This window comes from Zootoca vivipara, chromosome 8, assembly GCF_963506605.1.
Source record: "Zootoca vivipara chromosome 8, rZooViv1.1, whole genome shotgun sequence".
NCBI lineage: Eukaryota > Metazoa > Chordata > Lepidosauria > Squamata > Lacertidae > Zootoca > Zootoca vivipara.
In genome coordinates this window covers 55,190,075-55,217,104 of record NC_083283.1, presented here as the reverse complement: position 1 = coordinate 55,217,104, position 27,030 = coordinate 55,190,075, and the positions used below count along the sequence as shown (strand labels likewise).

General features: G+C 42.7%; 1 protein-coding gene across 2 annotated transcripts in view; it reads left to right on the top strand.

The window, feature by feature from the left end:
- The first annotated feature begins 4,056 nt into the window (after nt 1–4,056).
- ZNF516 (zinc finger protein 516) overlaps nt 4,057–27,030 on the top strand; it is a 113,915-nt gene continuing 90,941 nt past the window's right edge. The window contains exon 1 of one of the 2 annotated variants that reach the window (XM_035126324.2): nt 4,057–4,690. The gene's annotated coding sequence lies outside the window, so the exon portion shown is untranslated. Of the gene's footprint in view, nt 4,691–8,309; nt 12,860–27,030 lie in introns of those variants that run through there. The other variant, XM_035126325.2, reaches the window with a different exon arrangement.

Here is a 27,030-nt window from a genome sequence, read left to right as displayed (position 1 = left end):
CCACCCTTCTTGTGGCAATTAAACTTTGCATGTGACAGTGATGTTGTCTGTGTTTTATAGCTGTAAACTGCAGGTGCTATTTTTATCCATTTCTAAGTATTTTGAGTGGAGTCTTTCAGTCCCAGAATGGGGAACAGTGAAATAAAGTAATAATAAATATATACCAATGGGAAAGAAAATATACAAAAATTACATTTATACAAAAATTACATTTATACAAAAATTACATTTATACAAAAATTGGACATTTCCTTCAGAAAATGTCCAATTTTTGTATAAATGTAATTTTTGTATATTTTCTTTCCCATTGGTATATATTTATATTTGGTCTCTGCAAAGTTGCAGCTGCAATCTTATGCATACTTACTTAGCAGTAAGTATTGTGCTTCAAAGGCCCTGGATAATCTTGTTTAGTTGCACTTATGTCTATATTCAAATTCTTACTCGGGGCGGGGGAGGGGATTAATTTTTTCAGTATTAACTAACATCCTGTTACATAGCATGGAAACTAAAACAACTGCATGTTCTAGATATGCTTCATGGAACACACATGTGCCATAGGTGAAATTACAGTTTGTTTCCCAGCCTTTGAAAATGTTTCACGTGGTCTTTCCTTCCTACCCCCAGTGCTTCTCAGGACCTTTTCTTATCTAAACTTCCACGAATCAGCCTTAGGAATGAGTGATACAGCGCAGAGTCTCATCAAAATGCCATTTTCCTGAGCTTGAGAAAGCCTACTTCCAAATGCTGAGCAAATAATTTATTTGGCTCTGGCAAAGGTAAATAAATGTTTTCCTGTTCCTTGTACTCCATTAGACAGAATTATTACACATAGCAAACTATAAATAGCAAAATATGTATTGAGCTATTAATATCCCTGACATTCTCATATAGTACTGTACAGTGGAACCTCGGTTTATGAACACCTCGGTTTATGAATTTTCGGTTTATGAACACCGCGGACCCATCTGGAACGGATTAATTCATTTTCCATTACTTTCAATGGGAAAGTTCGCTTCAGTTTATGAACGCTTCAGTTTATGGACAGACTTCCGGAACCAATTACACCCATGCTTCAGTTTATGAACATTTCAGTTTAAGTACTCCACGGACCCGTCTGGAACGGATTAATCCACTTTCCATTACTTTCAATGGGAAAGTTCGCTTCAGTTTATGAACGCTTCAGTTTAAGTACTCCGCGGACTGTCTGGAACGGATTAATCCACTTTCCATTACTTTCAATGGGAAAGTTTGCTTCAGTTTATGAACGCTTCGGTTTATGAACAGACTTCCGGAACCAATTGTGTTCATAAACAGAGGTACCACTGTATTGTAATTTAACAAAATAATTTCAAATTGGAGTACTTCTGTAAGATTTCATTGAGACACAGAATAGAAAACAAAGCATCTTTATAAGAGATTGATCAAATTGGAAACTGGGATGTTTATCATTTATTTCTTTGTTATCATGTAACACGATATTATTCCTATTATAATATTATTCTCTGAACCAAGAAACAGTACAATCCATTGGAAGATGATGACGATGATGAAGAACATCTATAGATTAAAATTATTTGGATCAACTAGCTCTCTGCTACTCTGCAGAAAATAGCTTACAGTGAGATTCTAACACTATGCAGAAATAAATCCTGATGATTTCAATGGAATTTACTGTCAAATAAGAGTATATAAGAGGGCAGCCACCATAGTGGCAATTTAATTAAAATATGTTTCTCTTTCTCAGTTTTATTTGATCACAAACCCTGTTTACCTATCTACAAAATTTAAGGCCCAACTAGGCAGCCCTTTCTAAGATGTTTATTCCTTTTACCGCATGAGGATGAGCTCTGTGAAAAGCATTGTTGGAGGACCGCATAATGGCATAGTAAGCTTAACTCCAAACATTCACCTGACATTTGCATCAATGCCAGCCATGTTGTTGAGCCATCATGGCTTATGCTGTCGAGCTGTTCCCACTTTTTGTGAACACAGCGTCTAAAGTAATTAGTGCTTGACACAACACGGCTCACAAATGAAAGAGATGGGTCATGACATTCTTGCAACGTGGAGAAGTTTGGGCATCCTGTCCAACTTTCACTCCAGTAACTTGTCACTTTTCCCCACTTGGAAAATTATTAGCCTCATATTATAGCTTTAAATGCTGCCTAGCAAAGCTGGCTTACAATGGATGCTTTAAAAGTCTGCACCAATAAATGCTCTTCTATTGTGTGCACTATAATGGTTAGAAAATTTGCGCAGCACATTGTCACTTGTATAGGATTTTATAGAGTGAAATCGTATTCCTGATTTCCACCTGGTACAAAACAGAAATTCCTGGAGTGTGCGTATGATGAAGAGAATAATCTGCTGTAGTCTGTGTTCTGAAAAGGACACGTAAGAATGATGAAAATGCAAAACACAACCTTTTAAGTATGGATTAACTCTTTTTTCTTTTTATAGGAAAATAGAATATTGATATGAGATGCCAGTCTCAAGCTGCTGTCAAAAATCACTGAAAAGGGCTATGTATACACTGAAGTATGACTCTCTATGGAATGAATCGAGAATGCCCCAAAATGTATCCCACTCAGGCATTCATGCTGAAACCAGCAACAATTGTCAATGACCTTTAACATGTTTGCTATTCAAATTAGCGCAGATCATCAATTGTACGCAGCATACATAGTTATGTTTTTGTGTGTTCTTCATTACAAACTTTCCCTCCATTTTCTTCTCCTCTTTTTTTGATCTCCAAGTGTTCCCTGACTCTAAGTATTTATATTTATGAGTTCAATTTGCCACAGACAGCGTGCATGCATGCCCCTCCCCCAGCGACTCTGCTTGCTGCCGGAGTAGATTCTGTCGCAAATGGGAAGAAACTGGAGAGGGCTTATGCAGAGGCTTCAAACATTATGTGCACCAAATACCACAGCACTAGGTAACTGTTTAAACTGAAGCAGAAGCATCCTTGATTGTCTGCCTTGCAAAGAACCACACTGAAGAGATTTGGACAGCATGCTCCTTTTAAGTGCTTAGTAATCATGGTTGGGCAGGGAGGAGGGGGGAAGAGGGTGAATATGCAATGGAAGGGAAATGGAAAGATCGAATCAACACTCCTCAAAAATTTTGCCTTTGCCAGTTATCACACACTACAGTACTAGGCAAAGACTAAAACAAAGCTCCATTCTTACCCCCAACACACCCAGCACCTAGCACCACAATTCAGCCAATTAATTTGAGGCTCCAAAAAACCTCAGAACTCAACATATATCAGCTGTGTGTTTGGGCGATTGAAGTGAGCTTTAGAAAGCATCCTGGAAAATATGAGATAAAGTTTGGAGCTTATCTTTTTTAAAAATAAGATATATGGCAAATGGATTTGTTCTGAGAAGTTCCAACTCTTTCCACTGTTAGTAGTATTGTCTTCTTCTTGAAGCCTCTTGTTTAAAAGAAAGGGCGGCGCAGGAGTAAGCCACTTCAGATATTATGACTCCTCTCAATGAGTAACACGTTTGTTTAGGGAATTCCATTGCCAAACATATTGGATAGTATCCAATCAAGGCATACTCAGAGTAGACCCATTGAGATCAATGGACTTGAGTCATGATTTTAAATGAATCATGTCCATTGATTTCAATGGGTCTACTCTACCTTGATGATTATCGTCACATGATACAAGCACACACATATTTGTCCTGTCTATGCACACTGTGGTTGATATGTTTTGGACAACACCCAATGATACAACTGTGTTTATTTAAAAAACTGCGATGCAAACCGAATTCATAGTTGACAAATGTCTGATTCTGATACAAAATAATGTATGCCTTTAAGAAGGAGCGGTGTGCATAGCTTTCTCTTTCAGCTTCCAGTACATTGCCACATGAGATTACTGAACGTATATAATTTGTGTGTGGTCATTCTAGTACAGCATGTACCTGTGATGAAATTAATGCACCCAGGAAAGCCACACGCATCAAATGTCAAACCAAGATTTCATGGAGAAGTTGTCTGCAGCAGACGTCTCTGAATTAAGCAATAAGGACAGCAACAATTTAACAAGAAGAAAATGGGCAACCCAGCAGCATGGTATCTATCGCGAGAGAGTCGAAATTATACAAAATTGCATACTTTGTATGTGAATATATAGTTTCCTTTAATCCCCATCTATTTAGTCATTTGGCTGAAGCAGAGATGAATAACAGATCTGCTAATGAATCAGTCCTGTTAGTGGAATAATTGTTTTTTATGTGACTCGCTTTTGGCTATCTAGACTTTCCCCGCATAATACAAGAACTTTGTGCTGATGAGACAATAGTAGACAGTGTGTGCATTTAATATAGAACAGACCATTCGCCCGGCTGGGGGAAGACGTCAACCTATACGCTGCGAGGAAAAAGACCAGGAAAAGGAGAGGGGGATTCCTCCCGTCGCCTTCCATCCCGGAGCCCTCAAGGGATTCCCAGATGGGCTAAAGGGCGGTGGAAAGTTTGAAGCCGGAGGACCCCTTGGCCAGGGCTTGGCACCGAGGGGTGTAGAGACGCCCCCCTCGCTGCTCGCCGGAGTGGAGCTGGCGCAGTGAATCATGTGCAGTTCTTTCCTTATTGCCTTCAGCGCATGGTTTCACCTTCAGGTTTCTTGTTTGTCTGTGTCCTTCTCAAAATCGCTTCACCTCAACTGCAAGAAGGTAAGGGGATCGGGAAGAGATAGTTAAGCCCTTCTTTTCTCTCCACTCCCTCCCTCTTTCTTTTTTCTTTCTTTTTTCTTTGGAAGTGCTGAGGAAGAAGATGGGAGGGGATCAGAAAGAGGAGGAGAGAGATGAGAATATTCTTAATACGCCCGTGGGAAAAACTTCGCGTTTCCAATTAATAGTTAATCTCGCTCGGTAATGGAAGAGACTTTTTTACAGAAACGATAACTTTGGGCTCTTTGAAAGGGGTGGGGGGGGTAGGCAGAGGGAGGAGGAGAAGAAAAAATGGTATTTTGCGGGGGCTGAATGGATTGTCGCTATATGTTGTTATTTTTTAAAACTGTGAACATTTGGACTTTGTACAGAGGGGTGGGGAGGAGATCTCGCACGCAAGAAAGAAATCTGCCTGTCTTTTTAAAAAATGAAATGTTTGCAGGCTGCGGGAGGGAGGCGATGCTTCTCCAGCTTGGGAACGAGCCACTTACATTATTAAGGGTATTTGCAGATTGGATTGATTTATTGCTTAGTGTGTGTGTGTGTGTGTGTGTGTGTGTGTGTGTGTGTGTGTGTGTGTGTGTGTGTGTGTGTGTGTGTGTGTGTGTGTCCGTCCTCTTCCCCTCGCCACTTCTCTCTCTTCCATTCCCCCCCCCTCACAACCCCTCCTGAGCCTCTCCCATCAGCTGAATTAAAAGGACTAGTTTATCCTGGAAAGTTGAGGGCTGTAAATTAGGTGGAGAGGAAGGGAGTCCTTGGAGGGCAATCCCGGAGATTAGTCCTGCCCATTGGATATACCGGGAAGGTGGGAGGGGGGGGGAGAGAGAGAGAGAGAGAGATGAGAGGACTGGTGGGGGGGGGGTGCAGAGAAGAGAAATAATGCAGACATTTTGTCCTATGAAACCCTCCTCTTCTTCTTCCTCCTCCTCTGCCCCTCCCATCTCCACCCAGAATTAGCATAATACTACTTGCTTGCAACCGTCATTTGAATCAAGCTGTTTCGACAAGTTGAGGAAACTTTAGAGGGGTCGGAGTAGAGCTGCAAGAAGTCTCAGGGCGCAGGAGGCGTTTTTCCTCCAGGTTAAGGTGACAGGGAGGTGGTCTCAATTTTGTGCTCTGGCTTTCGGGTCGCCTGCCCTCTGCAGCTGCAGAGCTCTAGAAAATGCTGCCCACTTCCCCGCGGCAACGATCTTGCTCCAGAAGCGCTGAAAAAAACTCCCATCAGTAGACCAGGACGCTCTGGAAAATATATTGTGTGGATCTAGAAGATCTTGCAAATTCAGGCAGCCCCCCCCCTCCAGCTTGTAAAAGGATATTTTGTTGTTGTTGTTGTTTCTTCTAGACCATTTATGGAGATCTATTAATGCATGGTCTTTATCTAATCCAGATGTGGCCCCCTGCCCCCTCACCTCTCTCAATCTCCGTGCAGTGCTTTATTGTTGGTTTACAGTCTCTCTCTCTCTCTCTCTCTCTCTCTCTCTCTCTCTCTCTCTCTCTCTCTCTGTGTGTGTGTGTGTGTGTGTGTGTGTGTGTGTGTAAAAAGCGATCTGTGTAACCTGTGGAATTTGAAATGCAAATAAAAGCCCGTGGGAGTTGAGGCAGAACAAATCAGCATTTATAAAGTGGGGAAAGATTTCATGTCTTTGAAAGCATAGGGGGCGAATTCTCTCTCTCTCTCTCTCTCTCTCTCTCTCTCTCTCTCTCTCTCTCTCTCTCTCTCTCCCCCCCCCCCCCAGTTCTATTAAAAAAAAACAACCACCGGAGTATTGAACAGTGACGTCAATTCGTCCCTTTTCTAATGTGTGTGTGTATATGTTGTTGTTCTTGTCGTTAATGTCTAAAAAGCGGGCATGCGAAGTGCTTACAGGAAAACAGATTACAAGATTAACATCTGTTAACATGATCGTTTATCTCCAGCCAAAAATAGGTCAGTCCTTAAGGAAGCTCGATTGGTTGGCGCATGATTAAATAATGAAATTAGACTAATGAGTTCGCAAATTAGACAAGAGTTGGGGGTGCTGTTATAATCCCAATTGACCTGCAAGAATAAAAATAATAATGGTACAGTAATGGTAATAATAGTAATGGATTCAGAGACTTTAGGAGATCAACGTAAGGTCAAAGCCTCTTTCAATGGAGTGACACAACTCCTCTCACCTCACCTCTGGGTCCCTTCCTCCTCCTCCCTCCTCCTCCTCCTCCCCCTCCTCCCTCTGCTTTACAGCTAATAGTGTGTTACAGACTCCAACTCTCGTTTTTTTTCCCCTTTCTCCACTGAAGTGATACATTAATATTTTCCATCTCCAGTGCTTTTGGTGAAGGAGACCAACTCCTCCATGGATATGGATGTTTGTTGCTTCCTAAACAGTGGGGTGTTGTTTTTGGGAGAGGTGGGGGGAGGGGTTCACACAATGTGACACACAGTGGCAAAGAAGAATGGGAAACACCGATGCAAAGTAGCTGTGGTTCGCTTGACTCTGCCCTCCTGCAAAGATTGGCAGACCCACCGTCCAATCAGCAGCTCCAGCCCTCCTTGCTGCCTTTGCATTGCAACTCCACATTACAGGCTCGGGAAAGCGGTGCTGCTGTGCCCTTGTGTTTCTCTCTCCCTCTCCCTCTCTTTCTCTGTGCCTGCATCTGTCTTTGTTGGGATATACGTCAGTATTGAGATAGGTAAATTAATACTTTCCCTCCCCCACCACCCCCGCCCATCTGCTGTGAACTAAAATCCAGTCCTTGGGACCAGAAACTCGAATCATGAATAGAGAGTTATCGTTAAGGAGCTGGTTTTAAGTATCAAGTTGAGACCTGCTGAAGGCAAGGAAGTATAAAATGATCTATGGGTGTATCTGAACAATGTGGCAGACTCGCTTATCTGAAGGGAGAAAAAGGTGGAGTGCATCCAGAAATTCCACCCATTTTCAATCCAAGAATGATTATTTATATCACTTTTGAAAGCCATTGCTATTAAAGAGGGTTTTGTTGTTCTTTGGCCTTTAAGATAGTGCAGATTCACACCACCTCTGTAACATAATGGGTGTGTTTGATTTCTTCATGGTTTTCAAAGCAGACAGCTGTGTAGCCAAATAATAATAATGAATCAGGCAGTGCCCTCTCGATTCTTTCTGCACCAAGTGGTTGGTTAAAAAAAAACAACCTCAAAAATAATTTAAATTTAAAAGTCCGCTTTAGCAAATGTCAGATTTAACCATCATGGCACAACAGCCTGACTGTTAGGCAGCATACTTTGTGAATGCCACACCACACAATGAGCACATTCATGGAAGGAGCAATCCTATACTATGCTTCAATTATGTTAGGCTGTGGATTTGCAAGATACTCCTCCTATGCCCACCATGGCAGCAATGCCCATCCCACTTGCATACCTTGAGAGGTTTGGCCCTTCGGGGTCCAGGCAGTGGGGGCGGGGAAGGCCACTGCCAGAACCCATAAGCTCTTTGCCTGCTTTAGAGAACCATTCTGAGCCAGATTTTTCTAGGGGGTTAGGGGAAAATCCATGGGCATAGCCAAGGGGGGCAGCTGACCCCCCTAGATCAAAAACAATAGGAATACTTAACTAACTGACCAATCACTTCGATTCTCCCCCCCCCCCAAAAGTCCTGCCCCCCTCAACAAAAATCCTGGCTATGCCCATGGAAAGATCCCAGTTTACATTTTCCTAGACCTAGAGGGAAATGGTTGTATTTAGCTAGGTAACCCAGAGTAAAGGTAAAGGTAAAGGGACCCCTGACTCTGGGGTTCCGATGCTCATCTCACGTTATTGGCCGAGGGAGCCAGCGTACAGCTTCCAGGTCATGTGGCCAGCATGACAAAACCGCTTCTGGTGAACCAGAGCAGCGCACGGAAATGCCGTTTACCTTCCTGCCTGAGCGGTACCTATTTATCTACTTCCTGAAATCAATGGAACAATGTAAGTCTGTATATTCATTTGAATGGGTCTACTCTGAGTTAGACTAGTACCGTATTGGATGCAGCTCAGAGGAACAACATGTATGATAATGTCATAGTCTTATTGAACAGCATCCAGGATGGAGGTGATTCTGGAAGGAAAGTATTTATTTATTTATTTATTTATTTATTTATTTATTTATTGTGTGTGTGTGTGTCTAACTAGCCACTCCAGCAGGGATTGTACAGTGGCTTGACACAGATATGAGGGTAGTAGCTCCATAGTAAGGACATCTTCACCTGTTGCATCTGTCTGAAATAGAGCTTTTCTGCAGATCAAGAACCTTTGGGAGCATGCTGGTCACTGTTGCAGGTTACGGAGTGGATTTTGATCATGATGAGTGCAAAGTGGGGAGTGGGGCGGATCCTGTAGCTGTGGTGATCAAGGGAAAGACAAATATTGTATTCAATTTTTTACTGTTCCTTGTTTGTTCTGTGTATATTTACCTAAAAAACAAAAACAAACCATTTAAAAATAAGAGAAGAGAGAATATCAAGCAGTAGCCAACAGCTCTCCAACATAATCTCTGTAGAGGGATGCATATTGGGTTCTTGTGAGCAGGTGTGAGAGAGCAGTGACTGGTGCTGCCTGAGTGCTCAGCCCTGTAAGGCAAAAGTGAGCCTGTAAGGCAAAAGTGATCCTGTAAGGCAAAAGTGCACCTGAGTGTCTCACCAGAAGTGGCAATAGTTGCAGAGGAGTGCCTGCCTTTGTCAACAGGTAGCCGTGATAGGAGGCAAGAGAACATCGTGTAAAAGGCAGCAGGCAGTGCGGTTGCTGTAAATAAAGCTGTACAGTTTAGACAAGATGGACGTAGTCGCACATAGCAAAGGGGGTGTGGTAGAGGGAGACACTTGAAGCAGGCATGCGTTACAGGATGTGTTTTCCCCTTTATTTACTTCATTGTTGTTGGGATGGAGTGGAATTTGGTGATAGGAATCTGGAGCCCTATGGTGAGTTACCTGCTACAGTTATCGGTCACTTGCAACCAAGTGAAGATGTACGGCGCCAGAATGGTGCCTATGTCTCCACCATCTGGGGATGCAGGCCTGGGGATCATTGGATCTTGCCTGTTTTCACACAATAACAGTGCATCCTTTCGAATTTTATCTGTGGGGTTTTATCTGCACAACTGGAACGCATTTCATTCCATTTTGGCAACTGTAACCCTGGTTTAAGGAGCCATTTGGTGCCTAGCTTTATATATCTGAGTTTCTAATATTGGATCAGAGTGGTACATAGCTCTATGCACTCTGTCAGCTGATTTAGGATGTCTCTGTGTGGGATTTATCTATTGATGGTGGTGTGCTATGAATGGGTCCTATGCTTTGCCATGAGGATGTGACTGGAGTGATTGTCCATGCAGGGGTTGCTTAAATCCCCACCCCCTTCCACTGATATCTCAGCTGCTTGTGTGGATTCTTTGTGATAGGCTGAGCACTGATGTAATATTGTGCTGTTGATGGGGACGTGTCTGTGGACTGAAGGATTGTAGGATACGATGTCTGGAGTTCTTCCCTGTGTGGCCCATGACTCTGCCTGATATTGGCCTTTTTAATCCTGGAACGGCTCTGCCAACAGAGTGCTCTACATATCTGTCAGGGCGACAGCCCATCTGGCATTCTGCCTGCCTAGCATGGCTTTGCCAGTTTCTACGGCAAATCTCAAGTACTGTATATGATTGCCCCCTAAAAATGAATAGCTGCAATGTGTCCTTCCCTGCTTTGTACTTAGCAAATTCTTTGCTTTGCGATTTCATTTGTTTCCTGTTATATCAATATTATAATTGATTCTGGTTTTGTATGAGGAACATACTGCCTGTTAGTATATTGATTGTTCGGGGCAAATGAGGTTTCTGTGCTTTCCAGGATAAATGGTTGATTTCCTGGGTTTTTCCATGATCTGTATTTGGGTAATGGGACAGGATGGACAACTGAAGGCCTAAATTCGCCCTTTTGTCTAGAAGCCAGCTGCCCACTTCTTTCGGAAGATGGTCAGAACTATTTTTCTTGTTAGAGAGAGAAACCTGAGTAGGTTCAAAGAAGAGTCCTTTATGCTTTGGCCTTGTGCCACATACTTTATTTCATAGCTGCTATGCTAAATGAGTTAACTACCAAAGGGTTTTTCATTAACTCACTTGGCAGCCATATATTTAACTTTTTGAAAAAGAAAAAAAAGAGAGTGTAACTTAAAGAGGACAAAACCTCACACGAGGAACATTTTGCTATTCAGCTGCATAGTTTTAAGAACCAGATTTATTTATTTTTTAAATCATTTCCTCCTATTTGTTCTCTCCATCTCAACCTGGGACAAGAGTAGGTGGGGGAGATCTATCAATATTTCAGCAGCTAATTACCATAGGCAGCAGTAACTGAATATAGTCCTCACCCCTTGAACTCCAATGTCACCAGTTCCCTCTGTTTTATTAGGTCAGGCGTGCACCCATTGTTACACGCTGTGGCATTAGCAAGAACATTGTTCATGTTACAGAACAAGCCATGGCAGCTTTCAGGCCAACGTGGTGTTAGTAGTGGTGATGTCTGTTTTCCTGCTTGACACCAATAGCCAAATCCTATGTATACCTAGTGCTATTTTTCCAGAAAAAGACTCACCATGAGCGCCTCGCTTGTCCTCTTATAATGACAATGGTGCCCACCTGAGGGTTGCCCAGAATTGAATTCTGGTGAGTTCCGGTTGAAAAAAGGCCCTATGTATATCCATTTATTCATGATTACATTTATATCACACTTTCCCACCAAGAAGCTCAAGGTGGCATAACAGTTGCCTCTCACAACAACCCTGTTTGGTAGGTCAGACCTAGGTCAGCCAAGGTCATTTGGTGAGTCTCGTAGCCAAACAATTATTTGAAAACTAGTCTTCCACCCCCACCCCCTGCTCTCCGCACACACACACACACACACCCGGTGCCGGAGCATGAAGCTCCGCTACTGCTTCCAGGTCCAACATTTTAGTCACTACACCTGGTGTAGACTTATGCACTTCTTGAGAGAAAGTCCTGCTGAAATCCATGGGGCTTCCATTGGGGGGGGGGGGAACCTCCATAGGATTAACCTGTTTAAGCATATTTACATTTCCCATATCTGCCATGCAAAAAGGGAAAACCCACTTGGCTGAAATGTATGTTCTGCTTTCTGCTCTGTATACGCAGAAATAGTGGTTCAAAAGTGCACTTACAAGCACAGTCCTATGCATGCATAAACCAGAAGTAAACCCTATTTTTTTCCTCCAGTGGAACGTCTTCCAAATCAGAACGCCCAGCCTAGGGTCGGAGGCCGAGGCTTCAGTCCTCTGTACACTAACCCATCAAACGCAATGGGACTTCCTCCTGAGCAACCATGCGTGCGTAGGGGGAAGTGCGCTTTTAGGATTATTTCTGAGAACTACTGCAGACATGCCTGGCAGACCCCCTCAGCGACATTGGCACCAGTATGGGAGAAAGGTAGTGTCATTTCAAGGTGCAGTTGTTTGCAGCAGAATAGCAGGAGTGGCTTTGCCCTACCCATTGTAGCAGTGCCAGCTTTTATTATATTCTGGGACTACAATTAACTATCCCAGAAGAAGCCAAAAACCCCAGACGACCCAATACTGGTAATAATCAGGATAATAAATGATGTTTGAGATTTTTGAGTGGGGCTTGGAGCTGCAAGGATTGGGGGACGGTAGGGTTTATACCTGTGAAGGGCAGAGGCAGAGCTGTTTTCTCTCCACGCCCCCCCCCACCCCAAAAACAGCTTGTTGCTGTGTGTTAGTCTGGAGGAAGGAGGGAGGGGAAAGCAGCAGAGAGGCGAAGAAGGGAGGAGCTTCGCCCTGGCAGGCGGCTCTCACCCTCAGTTGTTTTCTCCCCCTTTTTCTGTAGCCAGAAACGTCACACAGCCATGTAACTGTAATACAAGAAGTGAAAGAGGCAGAGAGAGAGGGAGGGAGGGAGAGAGAGAGAGAACAGGCACAGCTCAACTTCTAACCCTTAACAAAGGCAAAAGAGAGAGAGGGAGAGGATTTGTCAAGGCGCTACCCAAAAGAAAAGAAAAGTGGAGGTGGTGGTGGGGGGAGAGACCGCTGCAGCCCCTGAGAAACCAGGCGAGGCTCAATTTCTGGAGGAGGAGAAGCAAGCAGCTCTGGAGGTTAGAGCGCTGCCCTCTTGGATTATGTGGGGCTCCGGTTGGCGGAGGACACTGACTCGGGAGGTAATTGCTTTCTATTTTCAACTTGAGTTTTGTTATTGTGGAAAAGGGAGAGCAGCGAGGGAGCGTCGCAAGGCGTGGCGAGCGCAGCAATTGTTGCACAAGTGTTTAAAAGGGAGGAGGGAGGAGGGAAAGCATGAGGTGCAATGGTTTGGCTGGCTGGCTGGAAGGGAAATATGCAGCATGCACAGATGTAGATAAATAGTTAAGATGCCGCACAGTGGGGGATTAGTCGCCTGCACCCCCCACCCCACCCCACCGCCTCCAATCGCTGGGAAGCTTTCCTTGGGGAAAGAGGGTACTGGGAAAACGGGGCGTGTGTGTGTGTGTTCAAACAGGAGATCTTTACTCGAGTCTGGAAGAGGTGAAACTTTAGCAACCCAGATGTATTTCTTGGGCGTGAGATGAAGGCAAGCGCAGGTCTGCATAACAAAGGGAGAAGGATGGATCGCGGATTGCAGATCTTAGATGAACTCTTATTCTTGTTCTGGGCTTTTTCAGAGAAGTGGGTGGCTGGGAATCCAAAGCCCGTGCGTATTGACGCAAATATGCATTCGTTCATTGAAATGGGAGAGACTCGTCGCTGTTGTTGTTGTTATGTCATGTTGCATCTTAATCATAGGGGAGGGAGGTCTGCACAGAGTGTTCTCCGGAGTTCTAAGGCCTTAACAACTTATAAAGGAGTTGAAAAGTTGACACCAGGCCTTACATTGTTGTAAGCAGGCTTCCTCTGCTGTGTAATCAGCGGCTGCATTTAGAGATGAAACAAATCCCACAAAATGTTTTCCCAACCAGTGATGTGTCTCAGCTAAATAATAAAAACAGAAACAGCCCTTCAGCTCAGTCCACAGGATGACTATTGCTCTGAAACATAAATATTCCAGCGGCTATATACATATTATCTTCTTGTGTTTGTGTAAGGCAGAAGAGAAGCTTGTTTTGCTAGGTTGCTTCCTTTTCTGTCAGTATGATGTTTAATTGTATCCTATCAAAATCTGGAGGATGTCATGTTGATACTTGCATATATATATAATTGAACGCTCTCTTTCAGACTGGTAGGAGAGAGGGAATCGAGTTATATATGGGTTTTCTAATAAAACTGGAGGCTGAGCTCGCATAGGAACATTTGTGGCATAATTAGTACTAGAGCTCAGTTATCCAAGGAGGCGTCTTCAGTTTCACAAGAGTTACTGCCATAGCCATCTTGAGTAAACTCTGAGTAATAAAGTGATCTTCAGTTCTGTTTGTTTTACTCTGAGTCATTTAATATTAGGCATGCCTTTATTTAGACCTTAGACAATGTGAAAGATGCAGTTAAGAGGCCTCTCATTCATTTGCAGGGCCTTAATCCCTGAAAGCTATATTCACCACCAGTAGGGTTAAAAAAATACTGAATCATTTGAACACTTTATTAGATTATATCTAATTCATACAGGTGAAGATTTGTTTAGATAAAGCTCAGATCCAAAGTTGATGGCAACTGTAAATGAGTATACTCTTCAAATCTGGCATGCACAACATCAGGAACAAAAGAAAGCCCTGATGGATCAGACTTTGTTTCCCACAGTAGCCAAACAAATGCTTCTAAGAAACCCATATGGAGGCAGGAGGTGTTCAGGAACTGGCACTTTCTATTTGGTGGTATAGTGCATTTGAACATGGAGGTTCTATAAAACCATCATATCTAATAACAATTGATAGGCATATCCTCCATGAATTTGCCCAATCTACTGAAGTTATCCAAGTTAGTGGTCATCACCACATCTTTCGGCAGTGAATCCCCTAAAATAATGATGCTTTGCGAATTGGCATTCGGGGTGTGTGTTTTATACGTGCCAAGAAAAACAAAGCCGTGATAATTCAAAAATAAGCAACGATGACTCAAAAAGGATTAATAGTGGAGAACAACGTTTTAAATCGGGCTGCAGAACTTAAGCATTTTATATGTTTAGCTGGTTGGAAATGTTAATTTTTCTTTTAACAGGCATGGGAACGGTTTGTAATCACTAACCAGATGATAACCCAGTGGCATAAATTGGTTGGGGAACCAGATGCAGCTTTTTACAGGGACGTGCAATGGGTCTCTGTGGCTATGCAGTGTGTGGATAGTTATTAAAATCATTCAAAATGGGAAAAATGCACAATTCACATGTTTTCAGTGGTGGAAAGTGAATCTTCTTGGGAAGCAGGTTGCTTCGCAAGTTTTTCACTGGTGCAGCACTTACAGTAATTCCACAGTTGCAACTACAATTACTTAGGAGGAAGCCTCATATTCCATTGAGGCTTCCACTTTCAGTTTTTGGTTGTTGAACATTTCAGAAGTCGAACGGTTTTCCGGAACAGGTTACATTTGACAACTGAGATTGGACTGAATACACAGGTTGGTCTGCAATCCATATACACAACATGATCATAATGACACATAAGCTTGTATGTTTACTCAGAGGTCTGAACAGGGCCGTCTTAAGGGTACCCAGCACCCTGGCGCAAAAAAATTGCCCCCCCCTTCCCTTCGGCCTGCACGGTTCCCGGCTCCAAGTTACTCACCTCTGGTGGCTCTGGATGCTCTCCTCCTGGCGCCGCTGCTCGGTGGCGCTCAGCTCTAGGCGCACGGGTCGGCCCAGCTCACCCAGCTCCGCTTCCCTGCCCAGTGGAGGCCTGTTGTACACGGGCCTGCGGAGGAGCTGCCGGGTGAGCTCGGGAGGCTGCTGCAAGGGGAGCGCGACTCCGCCGGCCTCTCCGAGCTCCAAGTCTGGCAGGCCCCGTTGCCAGCCCAGCGCCCCCTCGCTGCCACCAGCAGGGCCGCCGCCGCCAAAGCCAGAGGCCCTCCCACTTGGGACACCCATGACCGCCAGCCCCGACGCATTTCTGCTGCGCCACCTGAGGAGCGCAGGGCAGGACCCGAGGAGGAAGGGCCACCCCGCTACCGCCGGGCCTGGAGCAAGGAAGCGGCCTTCTTTGCAGGAGCAGCCGAGGTGCCTCAGAGGCTGCACGGCTCCTGGCCTCGGAAGTTTGACAGCCTTCCCGCCAACCCTGGCGCTGCGTTTCATTGGTAGAGCTGCTGCCATGTGGCGTCACCTCTACTAATGAAACGCAGCACCGGGGTGAGGGATGACCCTGCAGAGCGGAGTGGGGTCCTAATGCCCCTGCTCCGCTCGCTTACCTCCCTGCTCTCCCCTGAGCGGCGCGGCTGGCGGAGGGAAAAGGGAGGCCGCCGCGCAGCTCCTCCACTTGCTGGGGCGCCCCTCAGCGCCCCCTGATCACCCAGGCGCTGTGGTGCATTGCGCCACTAGAGCCAATGGGCGAGCCGGGCCTGGGTCTGAACAAGTTCAACTGATTTCCTAGGAAGTGTAGCCTCAACCAATGAATACTGCTGATGGGGCAAGAAAGCAACAGCAAGGTCTCTTTCTACCCTTCACTTCAATAGTCTCCTAGGGAAGCCTCTCAGGAGCACTTCTATGAGCAGTGAGATAATGTGCGGTTGTTAGCAGCAAGTACCCTTAAAGGTTCTCAGCCATTCTTATCTGATACTTGACTAGGTCAGTTCAGGAATAACCATCGTTTTCTTTGTTGACTTCTTTACCTGTTACATATAATGATCTTACTGATGCTCCAGAAGGTATCTTGGTCGGCTGCTGGAGTTTGGTAAGAGTTGTAGCTCAGTGGTAGAGCATCTGCTTTGAAACTAGAAGGTCCTTGGTTTAATCCAGGTAGGCCTGGGAATGTCCCCTTGCCTGAAACCTCAGGGAACTGCTTCCAGTCAGTATGGACAGTATTACTGTGCTAGATGGACTTCTAAAGAAGGCAGAAGGGGATGTAAGCTTGCCCAAGTACTAGGTATGGGACTACAACAACCTGTTGTCATTTACTGGTTCTAGCTGGCAGGTTTTTATTCAGGTCCTGTGATGATTGCAGTAACATTTAAATCCGCCACAGTACCCACATATGTGCCAATGAATATCATCTCATTAAAAAGAAGAAGAAAGAAATCCAGAGGGATGTCTCTTAAGATTTAAGAAGACCCAATATCAGTGCAAAGAACAAATCAAAAGAACCACGGGCGTTCTAAATCTTTGCTTCAAAATTTATTCCAACATCTCAGGGCTTATTTATAGGTGTGGAAGGCACAATTCACTTCACATAAATGAGCAATCTGTACACTTTCAGGTGTTAATATTGTATTTATTTATTTATTTATTTCATTTTTTAACCTTCTCCTGTGAGGCATCCTGAAGGAATTTACAACGTATAATACACACACACACACACACACACACGCACTGCATATGGGTTGTGTTCAGCTAACTTTTACTTAGAGCAGACCTATAGAAATTAATAACCATGATGAATTTAATTTCAATGGGTCAGCTCTAAGAAAAAGTTAGTTGAATGGACCTCTATAGCTCTCTCCCATATCTTCTACTTCTGAGAGTTGCCAGAATAACAATATCAGACCCAAATAAGGTGAAATCAATAGCACCCTTATTTTTCATTTGTCAGATAGGCCAACTTGAGAGATGTATTCATGACCCTGTTCAAGGACACAGAAACTGCTCTTTTAGTTCTTCTGTATGTTGTTTTTGATTCGTTCATATGCAGAGTGTCAGTCCTTTGTTGTTTTGTCCAAACAGTGTAATGCAATAGATTTTAGGGCTGTTTACATCTAATCCATCCATGTGGAGCCATAAGTGAGACTGCGCTAATGGATGCACACACTCTGTTAATATCATATTCCAGATTACTATCTTGGATTGTGTTGTGAAAGGACCTGTTGTGGTTTAATGGAACCAGGGTTTCATCTTTTTCATTGTTTTGAATTAAGCACTTGCTCAATGCTTTCTATCCATCCATACAAGTTGTTTCAGGATTGGGTACTTTGTAATACTACCTGCTTGGCAGGAAAGTAAATTTGTAGCACTGATCTTCCTTAATCTTAACTCCAGCACAAGAAGCTGTACTGTAATAGCATCTGGCTGTTTAGAAAGACCTTGTCCAAACCTTTGCATTTCATTGGTAATTTTTTCAAAAATATGTTTATACTGTACATGCTTCAAACTGTGATGTATTTCTTCTCGGGAGCAGTAATTAGTATTGGTTTATGTGTTTTTGTCAAAAAGTTTGTTCACATTTTTGACAGTGCCATGCGTTTTGGTGTCATTCGATGTGTGTATTTTCACTTACATGAAAGGCAATAACTTCTTGCATCCATTGCAAGAGCTTTTGACACCTGTTATTGTAATGCATTGCTTCTGACAATGGTGACCAACTAAGGACTACCTCTGATGTTCAGAAATATGTGAGTGTTTTCTTAACCCAATTTTATGGCTGAAATTATTACCAGGGCTTTCTTTTCAGGGGGAGCTCACAGGAACTCAGTTCCAGCACCTCTCAGGGGGGCACCATTGTCATGAAGGAAGTGTCCATGGCTGAGTTCCAGCACCACTTTTTCTAGAAAAATAGCACTGATTATTACCATTAATGTAATAGTTAAAATAGAACAGCTTTCTCTGGCTGTGTGTCTTCCACATGTTTTGGACTGCAACTGCCGTCATCCCTAACCAATGGCCATTCATGCTGGAGCTGATGGAATTGTAGTTCAAAATATCTGAAGGGAAACAGTTTGGGAATTCTGGAACAGAGTGCCAGGCTCCAGAACTGCTGTTAAGAGAGCAATTATTTACTTTTATCATGGTGGGGAAGGCTCTGGAATTGACTTTTGCATTCCTGAAGGTATACATATGCCTTATAGTCCTGTCTTTCTCAGAGTGTGAGAGCGGCATAAAAAGCAGAGGGAAAACAACTGTTTTTCTCTGGAAGTGCCAAATTGTATGAGTGCTTTTGGAACATATACTTCCTTTGTTTAGGGGATGATCTCAAAACTGACTTCTTCTGTAAGGGAGAAATGAGATCCTGTGTGGGTTGACACTGCCCATCTCACCACTGGCATGAAGTAACTTTTTTGAAACAAAATTTAAAAATTCCTTCCAGCAGCACCTTAAGGACCAACTAAGTTTTTTATTTTGGCATGAGCTTTCGTGTGCATGCACACTTCTTCAGATACCGGTAGCTCAGTTGGGTAGAACGTGGAGCTGATGACGCCGAGGTCGCAGGTTCGATCCCCCACCAGGGGCGGACAGCTGCCTGGGGAGACGTCTGTTTCAGTGTATTTGAAGAAGTGTGCATGCGCACGAAAGCTCATACCAAAATAAAAAACTTAGTTGGTCTTTAAGGTGCTGCTGGAAGGAATTTTTTAAATTTTGTTTCGACTACATCAGACCAACACGGCTACCTATCTGTAACTTTTTTGAGAAAGAGAGTTGAGTGTCTTTGTGCGTGCTCAGGTCGATATTGAATCACTTTTGAGCAGTGATAGCTGGAGATTTGTCATATTTTGGTTCCACATTGCAAAAAAGAAATGTTAAATGTTGAATCTGGAAAATAAATAGCCAGATAGCAAAATTCAGAAGAAAGTCTCATTTATTTTAGTCAACTTCTTCAGTATGCTGTAAATGTTTGTACCTTGCAGCAACATTCCCTTTTCAAAGCAGACACCTTACATATTGTAAATGTTTATACATTTTCAGTGCTAGGTTAAACTGTTATGACTCACTTATGGCAAAACTCTGATCACTCAGTCAGTGTAATCTTCGTTATTCTGTTGGCATGACAGTTTTGCAAAGATAATATGTTTACAGTCCTGTGTAGACTTAATGTGGGAATGAGCTGCATTGGGTGTGGTAGAATCTACCGGTCCTTCAGAGTAGCCCGCATAAGTCTGGGCTGTTGGTCTTTGTTTATGTTTACTTTAACCCCCTCTTTTTGCATTCTTATTTATTTTTAATTGGAAATCGTGCAATTAGAGCTTTACAGTGTAAACGTTAAATGATCTGAGTAAATCGTTTTTGAATTGTTCACACTGTCATAACTTACATTAGTATGGTTTCGGTGCAAGTGTTGACTTCATTGGGCATTTGACATTCAGCAAGTGCCCTGTCTCATAGTTCAGTGAACTGAGCTTCCTGTTTGAGGCGCAGTTGGCTTTTCAGAGGTAGTGCCCAGTATAATAGTTATTCAACAAACAGATGGTAGCCTAGTTTTAATTATATCCATGTTGCTTTTTTATTGTAATTTCATGCCTTTCACTGGAGATCTGCATGGCTATGTGATTCCCGAGAACACATTTTCTATTGCTGATTTATCCTTGTATTCTTGAAGTTTGATTACAGCAACCGTTGTTTATGCCAGCACTCTCAAGGCACATGCTTATGTTCTGAGATGTGCTACGATCAAGGGGGTGCGGGGTGGGTGGGAATTTATTAAGTAGCTGCCAAATAACTTATTACTCAATAGTAATAGTACACATGTTTTGTTCTGTATGATTTGTGGATTTATTGCTTCTTAACTATGAGGTAATGGCTTTAATATTATGTTTTGCAAGCTAGCTTTATTTTTAGCCTAGCTTATCCAGTCAGTGTCAGAAGCTTCTCCTCTAGAACTGCAATACAACGTGGATTAGACTAGTGCCCTTCAACCAGTCGAGACCCGAGACCCACCTCTGACTCCCAGACAGGAATATGGCCTACTTCTACATTTTAACTTTTGATTTATATTTAGTAGCACTAGCATTTCACTGCATATCACATACTGAGGTGCTGACATGCAGATTTTTTCAATACACATGAGCCAGTATTTCATGTGCAGTATTGTAGGTCAAACCTTTTAACCTTTTAAAATAGCTGTAACCCTCTTGATTTCTGACAGTCTTGTCTAAGCCTGTGGCTAATATTGAGCATTACTATTGCATTATTTTACCAAAAAAGCGTTTCTCTCACTTTCCCCCCCTTTCCATAAGTTTCACCACTTCCCTCCTTTTTCTGTCACTTCTGGTGACTTTTTCGCTGCCTACCTATGTGTACTTTCTGTCCTCCATCTTTGCCTCACCCTTGTGCTTCCTTTGTCTGATGTCACTCCCTATCATCTCATCTTCTTCCGTGATCCTTTCTGTCACCAGCTATCTGCCTGCTGCCTCTCTCTCTGCTCATGCTTTCTTCCACATTTCAGTTACCTACTCAAATATTTCTCACCTTTCTGTTTCTCTTCATCTGCTGGCATTGCCTTTCTGTCTCTCTCTTTCGCTTTCCTTTTTACTGTGCTCACTTTTGTCCATCTTGTGTCACCTTCTCTGCCACCTTTAATTCACCTCTCTGTGACTCTTGCCCCTTCTGAAGGTCAGCTTGCCTGAGATCAAAATGAACAGCATTTCACCCTCAGAATTTATTATCGGTGGCAGCTGTATGTTGTTGCCCCTTTGTTGGATGATGAAGTGTGAAGGAACTCATCATATTCTCCTCCACTGAAGTAACGTATAGTTGTCACTCCAAAACACTTTTTTCCATTTAGTTTGCAAAGTCTTTCCATATTGCAGTCTCTTTAAAAAGCAACTAAAATTAATTTTCCTTCCCAATCAACATTGAACAATTAAAAGTTGGAGTTCTGTGCTTACTTACTTGAGAGAGTAAGTATCATTAAAATAACAGCCATATTTCTGAGTAGGCATGCCTAAAATCTGCTTATTAATTTAACTAAGGTCCTCCCTGAGGAGCTGGGTCTCTTTTCCCCTTCCTGCAGTTCCACCCCCTTTTCTGTACTCTTTTAGGAATGCATCTCTTTCCCTCTTTCACAACCTCTTGTCTAACCTGCCCTCTCCTTATGTCAGCTTACCTGAAATCAAATGTACAGAAAATAAATGTGAAAAGGTTTTAGTGCCCTAAGAACCTAACATATGCATCAATTCTTTGCTGTTATCCAAGTCCACATAAGTTGGAGTAAATCCCATTTAAATGAATGGGCTTTCTGAATAAGTGTTACGGGGAGTCAGGAGGATGGCTCATCAGTCATTAAGCAAGCATGACAGTGCAACCCTAAACATTTAACTAGCATCAACAAGAAGAGTACTGGGCCTTTTGCTCAGCTCCTCTCTCCTTCCCAAGATGTTCATAGTATGCTTAGATTGAGCAATTCTAGCACTATGGAACAGTGAAAGTTAGAAGTAATTCTGTCAGCTTCACAGGAACTGTTCAGAATTAAAAACTAGTGTGTGGGAGCAAGACTTCTCTTTAGGACGCATGGGCATCTCATGGCAAAATGGTTACAATGGATGTTTACTGTATGTAATTGTAGTATGCTCCCAGTGGTAGTTATGCTTATTTGTCACATTCTGTAACAGGCATAAATATTTGAAAACCACTGAAGGTGTCTGGAAACAGGAAATTTTAGAGCCATTAAAATTATCTGGTCACTGTATCTTCTTAACATATATTTTTGGCTGCAATCCTATAGCCATTAATTTGGGAGTGAACCCACTTGAACTCACTGTGACTGACATATGGGTGGGACATGCCTGGACCTTGATACATATTTTGTCTCATTGCTGTAATTAAAGATACCTAGGACAGTACTTTCATTTGCATTGTTAATTTGCTTAATGCAATAGGGATAACTTTCACCATCAAACGGTTGTTTAGTTCTGAATATTTATTGAGAAAAGCAAGGTATAGTTTTAGGGCCATTTGTAAGGAGTTTGTGTTCAAATTATTAAATGAATAAAGACTACTGTACAAGCCTTCAGCTATGAAACGGCCTTACTTCAAATGATTACTGTACAGTGTATAAAATTCATCTTCCAGCTAATGTCTTAGCCATGAATCTTCTTTCATAGAAATCTCATTGTGCCTTCATTCTGCAGCTCCCCATTAACCTTCTTTTCCCCTAAACCTCTGTTTTTTCCACTTGACCTTTCCTCTATTCTTGCTGCCTCTTCCACCCTTTTTCTAGCTGTTCTGCCACTGTGCTCCATGAACTTTCACTTCCCTAACACTGGAGTGTTTTTTTCCCCCACTCAATTTTCCATTCTTACCACACATAGAATTTCCTATCCCTACACTGTGGCTGAGGGTATTAATCCTAACTAAACTTACAACATTCTTTTCCCATATAGATTCTGTACTGTGAGTATTCTATTGATGCTGTTTCCCCAATCTGTTGCAACATTTTGTGATAATGCTCAGGGACTTGATTTCAGAGGCCTCCATGCAGTAGGCACAATATAATATAGATGATGGAGTTGAATTGTCACCGTTCCTGCTATTCCATTACACCAGCAGTCTTCTTATTAAATTATGTGAATGGAGTAGTTAGATCTGAGCATAGAGAATTAGTTTCCTATTTGCTAGCTGCAGCAAGAATGCCTTTTCTGCAAAGACTGTTAATAACACTGAACATTACAGAGTGTGGGAGTTTGCAACTATGGGCGAAGTACATACTTTTTTAGATTCCAAGAAGGCAGGCAAGACAATATAATTTTTTGATAAACTGGCAAAACTTTGTTGGCTGCAGCAGAAGATGTGGGATATTTCCAATTATGAGTTAAAGGTTTTCATTGTTTTAATTAGTTAAGGCAATATAGTATGAGAGACTCTGGCGAGAGCCCCCCCCCCTTTTTTAAAAAAACACCACATGCAGCATTCATCTAGGCTACTTACAATAAAGTTACCAGATTTTTTTCAATGAATCTGGGGACACTTTTCAACTTCAATGGATTGTGTATAGGGACCGATTTGTAAATCTGAGGACTGTCCCCAGGAAACGGGGACGTCTGGCAACCTTAATTTACAAGTATATCCTAAAATTAACTCTCTCTCTCTCTCCCTCTCTCTCTCTCTGTGTGTGTGTGTGTATACATATATATACAGAGAGAGAGTTATAGCTTTCAAATAAAATAATCTGACGCCACCTCCCTCTCCTCACTCTCTCACAGTGTTTCCCCACCAAAGGGAATTAGTTTTGTCAGATTAGACTCCTTGATTCAAATGCCCTATCATTATTATTTCCTTGGCCCATTTCCCCACTCACCTCACAGAGTGTTTGTTGAGGGGGAGGAAGGGAAAGGAGAATGTTAGCCGCTTTGAGATTCCTTAGGGTAGTGATAAAGCAGGATATCAAATCCAAAACTCCTCTTCTTCTTCTTAAAAATATGGGTTATAGAAACCAGGCCTGTGACATTTGCTTTCAGGAAGCATTTAGGTACATGTTTACCCGTTGTGACTTCCAACTGTTTTAAGATTTTAGAGTTTATTTGTATGCAAGGCATGTTCAAATATATCAAGACAAAATGACGTTTGAAAAACAACACCTAGATTTAGTTCTTTTCACGTGTAGCTCCTCTACTATTCAATTGTTTTAAAGGGTTCCCCTGCTTGATCGTCCTACATTTGGTAAAATTGTACATACCCATATTGTATAAATAAATCTGAAGTCACAGTTTGTGGTTTCCAAATGTTCCTTTTTCTGAAGTATTATACAGAGTGTGATGGTGCATGTAATGTCAAGCAATTGATCTGTGAGTTTGACGGTTTGTCATGATCCTGGCTTGAATGAGTAAACACCCTTTTATACTATTACCAGAGTAGATATAGATATATGCAAGCTCTGAATATTTGCATATATATGGCAACTTTATTCCTATAAATCATTGGCAGAGCATTGCTCATATGAGAACCCTAGCACTAAATGAGTGTTCATTTATTGGTTGAAACATGGCCTATTTAGGCCGGAGGGTAAGATTTCCAAAGGTATTGACTTGTTTATTAAGAATATTTAGGTCCTCACCTTTCAACATAACATCGCTCAATGTAGTTAGCAATATGAATTTTTCGCAAGACGAATGCGTTTTGCGATTTCAATGAAGACTTGCAAGACGAGGTTTCCTATGGCGCGCTTCACAAGACGATTTTTTTCGTCCCATAGGGTGCCTCGCAAGATGAATTTTTCGCTATACGAAGCGACTCGTGGGACGAATTAAATTCGTCTTGCGAGGCACCACTGTATTTGAGCTGTAACTGGCCACAGCACATTCATATAGTGGGAACCCCATATAAACTGACCAGTGTCTCAGCTCACCCTCAGCGCTAGACTTCTTATAGCCATCGGCAGAGTAGCTGTGGAGTCAGCCATTCTTATGTCTGTCTCTAATGCCTGCCCCGAATACCTCCAGTAGTGCAGCATTTAAAAAAGATGTGCCGTCTTCAAGTGTTTTCATCTCGAAGATGTGAGTTTATACTTATTCTTGCATTGGTGAACAGGAGATGAGAATTAGATTTCCATATGCTGTTTAGAAGCAATCATTGAGTTCTGTATTCTGCAAACCTCTCTCGGCAGCATTTTATTGGTATCTCTTTGAATTCAGCAGTATGTATCATACATTTTCGCACCTGCAAAACTGTAGATGCAGTAGTTCTATCCGTGGTTGATTAACATTGGTCCCTTGCTGACATGTTAATTAATGACTATGCTAATATATTTATGAGAAAAGGAGGCATGTGTATTTGCAGATACCTAGGAAAAAAATCTATATAGATGGGATGCAGGATTCAGGCTCGGCCCTCCCCCCCCCCAGATGAATTTTAATGCTGCGAGTTAATGTCATGATGTGTAATGCATAATTTATATTATCATTAACAGGGATGTTAGAGAAATGTTTTCATGCCAGGTTAAGAAAACAGTGCAGTTAGTAATAGCAACTGTCGTTGGGAAATATTTGAACTGGTATTGCCAGAGATGTTCGGGTCAATGGTATTAATAGAAAAAATCATACCTTTTCTTAATGGGGTGGGTTCGGAGGAATTCACATTATGGAAAGAATGCACACAGTTCCAACGATTGGCCCAGCATACATCTTGATTTGGAATTGTTTTCAAGACATTGACTCTAGCTGGAGCAATGGTGCCTGGATTCCTTAGAATTAATTTATGCGCGCTCTCTCTCTCTCTCTCTCTCTCTCTCTCTCTCTATATATATATATATATGAACAGCAAGTAAACCCCTGTGTTTAGCACTGGCTCCATAAGAAAAAATGCAGCATAACTACCTTGGGATTGATGGCCTCCTCTTGGGAATAATTTTTTTAAAAAAATGTCATTGTAAAAGTTGGGGTTTGGGTGTTTTATTTATTTATTTATTAAATTTGTATGCCACGCTTCGTCTGTAGATCTTGGGGCAGTTCACAAGATAAAAGCACAGAGTACACAATAAAAACCAAGAACAGAACAAAACAAAACAATACCCCCCCCAAAAAAAACACTCTCACCTCAAAATACAATTAAAAGGATATAGGCTGTTAATCAGCCAAGGTAAAGGTAAAGGGGCCCCTGACCATCAGGTCCAGTCGTGTCCGACTCTGGGCTTGCGGCGCTCATCTCGCTCTATAGGCCGAGGGAGCCGGTGTTTGTCCGCAGACAGCTTCCGGGTCATGTGGCCAGCATGACAAAGCTGCTTCTGGCGAACCAGAGCAGCACACAGAAATGCCGTTTACCTTCCCGCTTTATCTACTTGCACTTTGATGTGCTTTCGAACTGCTAGGTTGGCAGGAGCTGGGACCGAGCAACGGGAGCTCACCCCGTTGCAGGGATTCGAACCGCCGACCTTCTGATCAGCAAGCCCTAGACTCTGTGGATTAACCCACAGCACCACCTGGGTCCCTAATCAGCCAAAGGCCTGGTTAAAGAAGAACATTTTTGCCTGGCGCTTAAAGGTGTATAATGATGGCACCAGCCAAACCTCCCTAGGAAGAGTATTCTACAAATGGGAAGCCACTGCAGAAAAGGCCCTTTCTAGTGTTGCCACCCTCCGAACCTCTCATGGAGGAGGCGTATGAAGGAAGGTCTCAGATGGTGATTGCAGTTCCTATGGGGAAAGGCTGCCCTTGAGGCATTGCACTCCTGAGCCAACTGACTTTTCATAGACACTGTCTATCTGAATCACATGACCATATGCTTGCTGAAGTATGGAAATTAAAAATAGGAACAATATATTAAGAAATAATCTGCGGATTATGTTTTGTCTCTTACATATGATGCCATGCTTATTGTGTGTCTGTATTTTTAGGTGTGTTATTGTAATAATATATAATCTTCATGGATTGTATGGCCTTGTTTAGAAATAAAGATGATCCTGAGGACAGCTTCACATATTTTATTTTTCATACATACAATGCGCTAGCACTGTGTGGGGTATGGCAGGGGTGGCCAACTTCCAAGAGACTGCGATCTACCCACAGAGTTAAAAATTGGCAGTGATCTACCCCCTTTTTGGGTGTCCAGGTCAAAGTTGTTGAGCTT